Source organism: Podarcis bocagei, assembly GCF_964188305.1.
Source record: "Podarcis bocagei genome assembly, chromosome: 4".
Classification (NCBI taxonomy): domain Eukaryota; kingdom Metazoa; phylum Chordata; class Lepidosauria; order Squamata; family Lacertidae; genus Podarcis; species Podarcis bocagei.
Window position 1 is genome coordinate 76,625,916 of NC_138128.1, and position 8,523 is coordinate 76,634,438.

The 8,523-nt window shown below is 45.4% G+C and overlaps 1 long non-coding RNA gene across 1 annotated transcript; it reads left to right on the forward strand.

Moving 5' to 3' along the window:
- The first annotated feature begins 730 nt into the window (after positions 1–730).
- Positions 731–5,947, forward strand: LOC308585363. The gene is made up of 3 exons (XR_014007332.1): positions 731–1,589; positions 2,185–2,470; positions 4,580–5,947. It is a non-coding gene; the product is annotated as an uncharacterized lncRNA (long non-coding RNA).
- Positions 5,948–8,523: the final 2,576 nt, after the last annotated feature.

Genomic DNA, 8,523 nt, shown 5'->3' on the forward strand with positions numbered 1-8,523 from the left:
TGCATTAAGTGTAACTTGGCTCAGATTTTTTATTCAAGCTTTTCTTTCCCTTCTCTCCCTTCCAGCTCCTGCTTGGAGAGGTTTTAATTCGTATGCAGATTTCTGCCTTGCGCAAAGGAGTTGCTTCTCCTCACTGAAGGTATTCGGACATCAAGGGTGGGGCAGTGAGTGGGAAGGAGCAAAACTCCCCCCCCTCCCAGGAGGGGGCTTTCAACCTTTGTGGAAAATAATGATGTATGAGACAGGGATTCTTTTGGAACCCGAAGAGTACATGACAGATAGAATAATATGGGGGCCAAACACTGTCATCCCAATTGAGACGGATGGTCTCATCTCATCTCACGGTGATTGTGAGCAGCCCAAGCTGAGATGAGCTTTCTTACGAAGGACATCATTTGGTGGCAGGTAATGTCTGCCAAACACGCGGTCCCTCAGTGGTAGCTTTCCATCCAAAGGGCGAGATCTTGACAGGAGCCAAGGCAGCCTTTGTGCAGGCCTTCATAGTGGGGTCCCAAAATGCTTTTTGGGCATTATGATGCATGCTTGCCAGGAATGGCAAACCTTATACTAGGGTTGAGGGAACCCTCAGTGGCACAGCACACCATCAGCTTTATAAACCAACTTCAGTTTTCCCAGGCCTTCATTCATTCAAGTCCTGCCCCACTTCCTTTTCTCTGTTTTTTAGTATTATGAGAAAAGGCTGTTCATTTGTATGTGGGAAGATGAAACGTTTGAATCAAGGAGAGGTGATCACAATGGGAATGAGCTGGGCCTTCTTCATTCCAGTTTTAATGTCCGCGAACCTCAGGCTCTGGTTCCCTTTGCTCCTTCCCCACCCTGCCTTGCTGAGCAGTGACATGAAGATGGAGTCCTTTAAGTAGGACTATTTGCAGGAAGAGCCTATGACCGTGAGAGCTTCCAGGGCCAGGGATAACAAAACTCTGCTTCTGAGAACAGGAAAAACAAACCAGCTGCATTAACTCCTTCTTTGGGGTCGTATATTTTAATCATAACAACCAAAGGTCTAAACTTCCTTTCTGAAAATGAGGAAATGACACAAGGCTTTGAATTGTAGAGTTTCGACTGCAACGCACTGAATGAGCAGTGTTGAAACGGCCCCACAGTACTTTCATTGTGCCATATCTCTGTATCCAAAGCTTTGGGAACTGTTTGTTATAAAGAAAGGGCAACATCAATCATTCACTGTTGAACAGGCGGCCAGATGGGCAAGAGGGGGAACTAGCACAAATTTATGGTGCAATCCTATGCACATCTAACTCTGAAGCCTTGCTCCCTGGTAAAGTGCCTTCAGCAACCTGCAGCCTTAGCCCATTCTTAAGACGAGATATTAAAATGCTAACTTCCCAACTCTGCAATTCTAAATCTGTGTCTCTCTTCTTCATAGGCTGGTCCACACATGCAGTTTATCACTTGGGAATGAAACACCCAGTGTTATTTTTCAGGTTGGATGAGGGATGATCGATCACGGACCACAAAATGTTCTTAGCATCTCAGGTGCAGAGGGCATTGGTTCACGCATTCAGCTGTGCCATCTTTGAGTCAGGAAAAATCAGGTCCTGTGCTTGAATGTGAGAATGTACTCCGCGTGGTTCTTGTTTACATCATAGAATCATAGAAATGTAAAGTTGGAAGGGGCCACAGGGGTCATCTGTATGATTTTTTTCAAATTGTCTTTATTTATTTATTTTTCAAAAATTGTCCACACTTGTACGAAGCTGACAATTAACAGAAATAGGCTGGTCTGTCTCCACATGACATTATTTTTGCTGTGATGTGCATTCAATTGTGCATCTACATTCTGCCACAATTATTTCCCACTTCCAAGTAAATACCTTTTTTAAAAAAAATGACTATAATTGGATCAAAGTGGTTAGTTTGTTTTGTATTATCTGTCTCTGTCTCCCTCTGAGAATTGCTCTTTTAAATACTTCTGTGAAATATTTCCTCCTTCTTGGAAAATCAAAAATTTTCCCTTCTCCACATGGGTCATACTGAAAAAACATTAGGAAAAATGGTCATGGGCAGCAATGATAGTACCTTACAGATAGTGAGCATAATTAAAATTAGATGAAAGCTATTAACATCAACGTCCTGCCCTGGTTTATATGTTTTTTTGTGTTTTCTTACCTTTTTTAAAAAAACAAATAGTATTGTCTCTATCAGTTTCAGATCAAATATATCTTTGCAAAGCTTTCCGTTTCTGGATGTGAAACTAGACAGATCTGGGACTGAACTTCTGAAGATTCTGTGAATCAAGAACCTAGAAACAAGGCAGCAATCTGAAGTCCTTGGGGTTTTTAAAACCACACCCCACCCCAGAAACCCCAAGCTTCCTTAGGACATTTGAAAACATCATAAGAGTTCTGCTGGAAGAAACCAATGGCCCATCCAGGCCGTTTCAGACATCCATTGCACATGTATAGATGACAGCTCAGGGCAGGGATTGCAGGTAAAGGGGAACCAATCAGGTAATGGGCACTGGGAGAAAACACCCCTACCATTGGCGCCGACTCCATGGGGCTTGAGGGGGCTCGAGCCCCCTCAAAAAAATTTTTGGGGGGGCTCAGCCCCCCCAGTAATCTCGGGCGGGCGCCCTTTCAGCAGAGCGCCGCCGCCGTCCCCCGCCTCCTCTTCACCTGCTCCTTCGCCAGCCAGCCAGCCGCGCGCCCTAATCGGAGGCACTGCCGGAAATCCCGCGAGAACAGGGGAATCCCGACTGGCCACACCTCCCAGCCAGCCAATCGGCTGGCTGGGGGGGCGTGGCTTGCCCTATTTAGGGCCGGAGCCACTTTATTTGCATATTCATGAGCTTATTTATTATTCATGAGCTTTCCCGGGCCCCCCCAATATTTTTTCTAAGTCCGCGTCCCTGACCCCTACCCTTTCTCTGGTGTGTGCAGTAAATGTAAAACTGTGGCTTGTACTGCAGCAGGGGGAAGTGACCTCTGTGTGTTTTAAACCACTGGCATGTATATCTCCTCGGTCCACAACAAACTGCCTTGTGGAAGTGGCCATGCCATCTGCCGCAAATGGAAGACACACTTCCTTCTGCACAGGATCAGGCTGACCATCTTATAAAACTTATAAAGCTGGGATCATAAGAACGTTAGTCATGGTGTGTAGGAAGCCATGTGCATATTCAAATGTTGGTGTTTCAGTTCATAGTGCGATTGATTATATAAGCATGACATGGGAGGCTGTGGTTCATGGGCATTTAGCCAGATGGAGCCCTACATTGGACAATATTTTTTTTTAGAGTGACAAATATAAACTCCATAGGGAATATATACACTGGGGGAGAGGGGGACATTGGTGGCAAACTAAAACATTATGGGATGAGGATGGCGCTGTGGTCTGAACCACTGATCCTCTTGGGCTTGCCGATCAGAAGGCCGGCGGTTTGAATCCCTGTAACAGAGTGAGCTCCCATTGCTTTATCCCAGCTTCTGCCAACCTAGCACTTCGAAAGCACGCCAATGCAAGTAGATAAATAGGTACTGCTGTGGTGGGAAGGTAAATGGTGTTTCCGTGCGCTCTGGTTTCTGTCACGGTGTTCCGTTGTGCCAGAAGCGGTTTAGTCATGCTGGACTCATGACCCGGAAAGCTGTCTGTGGACAAACGCTGGCTCCCTCAGACTGAAAGCAGGATGGGCGCCGCAACCCCATAGTCGCCTTTGGCTGGACTTAACTGTCCAGGGGACCTTTACTTTTACCTTTTTTACAGCTCAGGTACAAAAAATAATTCTGGGGCGTCTGGTCTCCCCGCTTTGCAAAAGGTTGCCAATTTTAAAAGTGAATTAATTCAGTGCCAAGCATTTACATACAGAGCAAAGCTGCTCTACAAACCTGGTTATACCTGGAGAGTCATCAGAAAGTATAACCTTGCCCACACTTCTCCTTGCTCTGAGTAAAACGGGAAGCGGTTGGCCTTTCTGAGTTTAAATACTACACATATGGTTGTCAAACAAACAAAAGACACACCTTAGATCAGGTGTGGGAAGCTTTGGCCCTTCAGATGTTACTGAACTATAACTCCCATTACCCCTGCCCATCGGCCATGTGTGCTTGCGGGGGGTTGGGAGTTGTAGTTCAGCAACATCGCAAGGGCCAAGCTTTTCCACGCCTTAGATGAATACTTGAATGTTTTAATGTTATTTACAGTCAAAACAAAGGTCAATAATAGCAAAACAATTCCCTTGCATTAATCTTCCTTGGCCATTCTTCATTCTGCCCCCCCCCCCTAACTATGGACAGGATAGACATTCTGCCAAGGCCAGGGCTTTTTTTTCTAAATGAAGCTAATCAGATATATTTCAACTCTTTATTCAATGAAAAAGCCACACTTTATTATGCTAGAAGCAACCATGCATTAAATGGCCAACAGAGCAATTCCAGACATGTCTCCTCAGCAGTAAATCCCATTGGATTAAATTGAGTTTATTCCCAGGTTATAGGGTTGCTATCTTGTAAGTGTGCATAGGATTGAAGCCGAAACAGCCACTCTCACATCTGCCTAGTATTTTCTGAGCCCTGTCTAAGCACACTATTTGTTTTTCCAGACCACACTTTGCATTTTCCCAGACCACAAACCACATGGATTGTAGGCCTGCCTTGCCATGTCAGACAGGAGCCACGCCAGGAAAACGTCCACCCCACCCCTGCAATCTGTGTGACTCTAAAAGGTTTGGGAAATCAACCTCCCAGTTTTTAAGTCTCCGGACAAGCTGACATCTCCTCGAAGCAAGGACATTCAAGGACTCCTTGAAGCCAGTCTATCAGTGGCTGGGACTGATGCCACGGCCACTCGGGTAAACCAAACAGTTTGCCTTTTGTAACAGGGGTTTTCTCCGACGAGGCAGCATTGGGGAAGAAAGCACAAATATTTGGTTTCACAATTCAAGCATTGTTTCAGATCACAGAAGTTCGCTGTACATTGTGAGCCAATGGCACGCAAACTATGAGAAATCTAGGCATCTATTTTTAAATATGCAGAAGGTCCCCGGGTCATTCTCTCCTGCTTCTGTTGCTAGCTTTCTACAAAAGGCCTAAGCAAACAAGGGGGTTAGCTTTAGGACAAGCTGTGTATTAAATAGGACTGTTTGACCACTGCTTCTTGCACCTTCATTCTCTGAACACATCTGGCTATGTTTCTCAAGCCCTCTGGCTTGTAGTTTAACTTGGATCGCTTTCATCTGTCCGCTACTTATATTTTAAGGGAGCAGCACCCTCTTCTGGCAAACTGAAAGAATAACTGCCAGGCAGTCCTGATCTGAATTTGTGCATTACGCACAATGTTCTTGGCATCAAATTCCACCCTATAATTCAGTGCACGTCTAGGCAGAAAGTTCCTATGTCCATACCAAATCAGGAGCTTCAGGAGGAAGTTTCCATCACCGAGTAAGGATGAATAAAACATTGCTTTAATTAACAAATTAATTAAAAGGATCTTTTCCAAGGATCTCAAGGTGGTTTATGTAGAAGAAATAACAAATAGACAAGACACAAAAGGAAAAGGGGAGGGGGAGGGAAGAGGAAAACAAGCAAACTCAGCCACCAGTTCTCCAAGTTCACAAAGTTCTAATATGAAGCTTGAATGAACGTTTCAGGGACAGGAGGAACAAAATGGAGCTGGTCTCCTGGCACTGGTGGAGTGATCCTACAGTCCACTTCTCCCTCTGCTGTAGCCTGATGGAATGGCTGCTGTGAGATGTCAGTGGATGGACAGAGAAGAGAACTCAACAAATTGTTCTCTCAGAAAAACATGGTCCCTGTTCTTTTCTTTCCCTTTGCTACTGCCAGGTACAGACCACATTCCACCATGCAGAACAGCAACCTTTGCCTCCAAGCGCCACACCCTTCATGTTAAGCCCCTCTTAGTGAAAGGTAGAAAAATAGCTCAACAACTTTCAGGTTTTCTTTATGAAAAGCTGGACAATTTTGGGGGGGTTCCTAAAAAGGGGGGTGTCCCAGTTTTTACTTTTTGAAATGTGGCAACCGTATGAAATGGGCCTTCTCAAATTTGCATGAGTAACGCCGAGTGAACATCCCATGGGAAATGTTCCTCCTCTTCCCTCCTTTGAAGTGCCTGAGCATCTGCTTAATGGAGTCCTCCGCTGTGTGCAGATTAGTCCCAGGTGCCCCTCAGGAAGCATCACTTACTTGAGCCACAAGGAAGCATCACCACGAGGAAGCATCACCACGAGGAAGCATTACTTGAGCCCCTCAGGAAGCATCACTTACTTGAGCTATGAGGACATCTTAGAACTGCAGCAGAGGCTCTCATCACCTGGCAGAAGTTTCAAACTCAGCAAGTGTTGAGGAACTGGGGAGGGGGAGAATGAGGGGAGTGGCACCCAGAAAAGATAGAAATAAGTAAACTGGAATCTCTCATACCAGTCGTTGGCAAGATCTTCTGACACACGCACAGGTGGAACCATCTCACTGGAGAGTGCCTGAGCAAGTGCATTTTTCTCTTTTGGACGAACCACCACCAGAAAGGCTTTAAATCAGGGGTCAGCAACCTTTTTCAGCTGTGGGCTAGTCCACCGTCCCTCAGACCATGTGGTGGGCCGGACTATATTTTGAAGGGGGGAAATGAATGAACCCTTATGCCCCACAAATAACCCAGAGATGCATTTTAAATAAAAGGACACATTCTACTCATGTAAAAACACGCTGATTCCCAGACCATCCGTGAGACGGACTGAGAAGGCGAATGGGCCGCATCCGGCCCCTGGGCCTTAGTTTGCCTACCCCTGCTTTACATGATATTCTTTGGAGTGCAGCTCCTACCATCACCATTGGCCCATGCTGTCTAGGGCTGATGGGAGCTAGTCCAACAACTCCTGACATATATTAAATTAGATTTATTATATATATATAAAAAACCGCCCAGCCTTGGTAGATGAAGGTTAAGGCCTCTGTACAATCCTATATACACATACTCAGAAGGAATTCCCCTGAATTCTGTGGGAATTATCCCCAGCAAGCTGTGTGCAGTACTGCAGTCTAAATTCCCACAAGGTGATATATTTTACTGATTGGTGTGCTTTGACTGGGAATTCCCACAAGAAAGTGATGGATTAAATGAGACATGCACACATGCACACACACTTACATTGCTTTTTTTATTTTAGCACAGGGGGCTAACCATCCCAATGAGCCCACCTTGGCTTCCTTGCATGTTTCATGTTTGGCTAATCGTCTGCCATGCGCCTACCATTACCTCCTGTGACTTCCGGTCCTTGGGAGGATTCTTGCAGATTGTGCCGATCTGCCTCCATTGGACCTCTACAGGAACGCCGTGTCCTTAGCTGGAACTCCAGAAAATAATATACAGTTGAGACACTATCTTCTAGAAGCAATCTTTCTTTAGGTTGTTGTTAAATGTCTAGATTCTTATCGAATTATTATTATTATTATTATTATTATTATTATTATTATTATTAAAGTTTAATAAGCTTCCCAGAGCTGTTTGAGAAGTTCTGGACAATAAATGTAAGCAAGATGAAAATAATGCCCCAGATTCGTTACACTTTCAAGCGGAATTGAGTTTTCCTTAGATAAAGAAACACTGTCACCAGCATTTTGGGTGGGGTTTTAAAACTGAATGGAGAGGTTTGCCTTCACCAGACCTTGACACAGTATACCTGAAGGAGCATCTCCACCCCCATCGTTCAGCCTGGACACTGAGGTCCAGCTCTGAGGGCCTTCTGGCGGTTCCCTCCCTGCAAGAAGTGAGGTTACAGGGAACCAGGCAGAAGGCCTTCTCGGTAGTGGCGCCTGCCCTGTGGAACGCCCTCCCATCAGATGTCAAGGAAATAAACAACTATCTGACTTTTAGAAGACATCTGAAGGGGGCCTTGTTTAAGGAATTTTTTAATGTTTGATTTTTTATTGTGTTTTTAATGTTCTGTTGGGAGCCACCCAGAGTGGCTGGGGAAACCCGTGTTTCAATGGCCCTGGAGTAATAGAAGAAGCCGCTGCACAAGTATTTCATGTGTTCTTCTGGATTGCAGGGTGTGAGCTGGAATCGAAAGGTTGGTTCCAAAGGAAGGTTTATCTTCGTGGAAAGGGCAGGTGGGGATCCCAGAACATACTGAAACCAGCCAGATGTATGCTGGTTTGAGACGCAGACCGAAATTCAAAAAGCTATGGATCGGAGCACGTGTTCTGACAAAAGCAAACTCCTATGGCCTCAAGTGGGAGATTTGGATGCTCAAGCAATGCAGGGCCAGGTCCAAAACCTGATGAAAGGAGCACTCAGAGTTCGGAGGACAAAAAGCCCTCTGCTGGGACTGAAGGGTGTGGGAGGGGGAGGTCGCTAAACAGGAACAGTTCTGTGAGTTAAAAAACATATTCTTCTTTTTTCTTTTTTTAAAAAGAGCACATAGTGTTCCTCCTACACAGCTGGAAAAGAGCTTACAGGGAGGAAAAGTGCTTTGCTGTGTAGTTGACTAGGTCAGATTGTCGGATGACCAGGGGTTGCAGAGGTTCAGCTGCA